Source organism: Taudactylus pleione, unplaced genomic scaffold (genome assembly GCF_031769625.1).
Source record: "Taudactylus pleione unplaced genomic scaffold, aTauple2 ptg002179l, whole genome shotgun sequence".
Classification (NCBI taxonomy): domain Eukaryota; kingdom Metazoa; phylum Chordata; class Amphibia; order Anura; family Myobatrachidae; genus Taudactylus; species Taudactylus pleione.
The window spans coordinates 282,501-285,000 of NW_028286573.1; the positions used below are offsets into that span (position 1 = coordinate 282,501).

Genomic DNA, 2,500 nt, shown 5'->3' on the forward strand with positions numbered 1-2,500 from the left:
CAACTTATCAATGAATTTACTTGAGTTAAGAAGTAAAAGAGGTCTAAAGTTACTGTTTTTGAGCACCTACAGCCAAACCACACTGGACATGCCCAATCTCGTCTGATCTTGGAAGCTATGCAGTGTTGGGCCTGGTTAGTACTTGGATGGGAGACCACCTGGGAAAACCAGGAGCTGTAGGTAATTTTATACTGTCATAACATTCTTTTCTATTAGATTTTACATTTAATTTTTAAACTTATCAATGAATTTACTAGAGTTAAAAAGTAATAGATGTCTAAAGTTAACGATTTTGAGCACCTACAGCCAAACCACTCTGGACATGCCCAATCTTATCTGACCTTGGAAGCAATGCAGTGTTGGGCCTGGTTAGTACTTGGTATGGAGACCACCTGGGAATACCAGGTGCTGTAGGTAATTTTATACAGCCAAAACATTCTTTTCTATTACATTTTACATTTAATTTTTTCAACTTATCAATGAATTTACTTGAGTTAAGAAGTAAAAGAGGTCAAAAGTTAATGTTTTTGTGCACCTACAGCAAAACCACACTGGCCATGCCCAATCTCGTCTTATCTTGGAAACTATGCAGTGTTTGGCCTGGTTAGTACTTGGATGGGAGACCACCTGGGAATACCAGGTGCTGTAGGTAATTTTATACTGCCATAACATTCTTTCTATTACATTTTACATTTAATTTTTTCAACTTATCAATGAATTTACTTGAGTTAAGAAGTAAAAGAGGTCTAAAGTTAATGTTTTTGAGCACCAACAGCAAAACCACACTGGACATGCCCAATCTTGTCTGATCTTGGAAGCTATGCAGTGTTGGGCCTGGTTAGTACTTGGATGGGAGGCCACCTGGGAATACCAGTTGCTGTAGGTAATTTTATACTGCCATAACATTCTTTTCTATTACATTTTACATTTAATTTTTTCAACTTATCAATGAATTTACTTGAGTTAAGAAGTAAAGGAGGACTAAAGTTAATGTTTTTGAGCACCTACAGCAAAACCACACTGGCCTTGCCCAATCTTGTCTTATCTTGGAAACAATGCAGTGTTGGGCCTGGTTTGTACTTGGATGGGAGACCACCTGGGAATACCAGGTGCTGTAGGTAATTTTATACTGCCATAACATTCTTTTCTATTACATTTTACATTTAATTTTTTCAACTTATCAATGAATTTACTTGAGTTAAGAAGTAAAAGAGGTCTAAAGTTATTTTTATTGAGCATCTACAGCCAAACCACACTGGACATGCCCAATCTCGTCTGATCTTGGAAGCTATGCAGTGTTGGGCCTGGTTAGTACTTGGATGGGAGACCACCTGGGAATACCAGGTGCTGTAGGTAATTTTATACTGCCATAACATTCTTTCTATTACATTTTACATTTAATTTTTTCAACTTATCAATGAATTTACTTGAGTTAAGAAGTAAAAGAGGTCTAAAGTTAATGTTTTTGAGCACCTACAGCAAAACCACACTGGACATGCCCAATCTTGTCTGATCTTGGAAGCTATGCAGTGTTGGGCCTGGTTAGTACTTGGATGGGAGGCCACCTGGGAATACCAGTTGCTGTAGGTAATTTTATATTGCCATAACATTCTTTTCTATTACATTTTACATTTAATTTTTTCAACTTATCAATGAATTTACTTGAGTTAAGAAGTAAAGGAGGACTAAAGTTAATGTTTTTGAGCACCTACAGCAAAACCACACTGGCCTTGCCCAATCTTGTCTTATCTTGGAAACAATGCAGTGTTGGGCCTGGTTTGTACTTGGATGGGAGACCACCTGGGAATACCAGGTGCTGTAGGTAATTTTATACTGCCATAACATTCTTTTCTATTACATTTTACATTTAATTTTTTCAACTTATCAATGAATTTACTTGAGTTAAGAAGTAAAAGAGGTCTAAAGTTAATTTTATTGAGCACCTACAGCCAAACCACACTGGCCTTGCCCAATCTTGTCTTATCTTGGAAACAATGCAGTGTTGGGCCTGGTTAGTACTTGGATGGAGACCACCTAGGAATACCAGGTGCTGTAATTAATTTTATACTGCCGTAACAGTCTTTTCTATTACATTTTACATTTAATTTTTTCAACTTATCAATGAATTTAGTTGAGTTAAGTAGTAAAAGAGGTCTAAAGTTACTGTTTTTGAGCACCTACAGCCAAACCACACTGGACATGCCCAATCTCTTCTTATCTTGGAAGCTATGCAGTGTTGGGCCTGGTTAGTACTTGGTAGGGAGACAACCTGGGAATACCAGGATCTGTAGGTGATTTTGTATTGCCATAACATTCTTTTCTATTACATTTTACATTTAATTTTTAAACTTATCCATGAATTTACTTGAGTTAAGAAGTATTAGAGGTCTAAAGTTAACGTTTTTGAGCACCTACAGCCAAACCACACTGGACATGCCCAATCTCATCTGATTTTGGAAGCTATGCAGTGTTGTGCCTGGTTAGTACTTGGACTGGAGAC

The 2,500-nt window shown here is 37.1% G+C and overlaps 1 non-coding gene and 8 pseudogenes across 1 annotated transcript; all 9 read left to right on the forward strand.

Moving 5' to 3' along the window:
- Positions 1–64: 64 nt before the first annotated feature.
- On the forward strand, positions 65–183 carry LOC148432299 (5S ribosomal RNA; annotated as a pseudogene).
- A 115-nt stretch (positions 184–298) lies between these two features.
- Positions 299–417, forward strand: LOC148432300 (5S ribosomal RNA; annotated as a pseudogene).
- A 116-nt stretch (positions 418–533) lies between these two features.
- Positions 534–652, forward strand: LOC148432301 (5S ribosomal RNA; annotated as a pseudogene).
- Positions 653–767: 115 nt separating this feature from the next.
- Positions 768–886, forward strand: LOC148432302 (5S ribosomal RNA; annotated as a pseudogene).
- A 116-nt stretch (positions 887–1,002) lies between these two features.
- On the forward strand, positions 1,003–1,121 carry LOC148432303 (5S ribosomal RNA; annotated as a pseudogene).
- Positions 1,122–1,237: 116 nt separating this feature from the next.
- LOC148432304 (5S ribosomal RNA) lies at positions 1,238–1,356 on the forward strand. The gene has a single exon (XR_015877025.1). It is a non-coding gene; the product is annotated as a 5S ribosomal RNA (ribosomal RNA).
- Positions 1,357–1,471: 115 nt separating this feature from the next.
- LOC148432305 (5S ribosomal RNA) lies at positions 1,472–1,590 on the forward strand (annotated as a pseudogene).
- Positions 1,591–1,706: 116 nt separating this feature from the next.
- LOC148432306 (5S ribosomal RNA) lies at positions 1,707–1,825 on the forward strand (annotated as a pseudogene).
- Positions 1,826–2,409: 584 nt separating this feature from the next.
- Positions 2,410–2,500, forward strand: part of LOC148432307 (5S ribosomal RNA) — a 119-nt pseudogene continuing 28 nt past the window's right edge.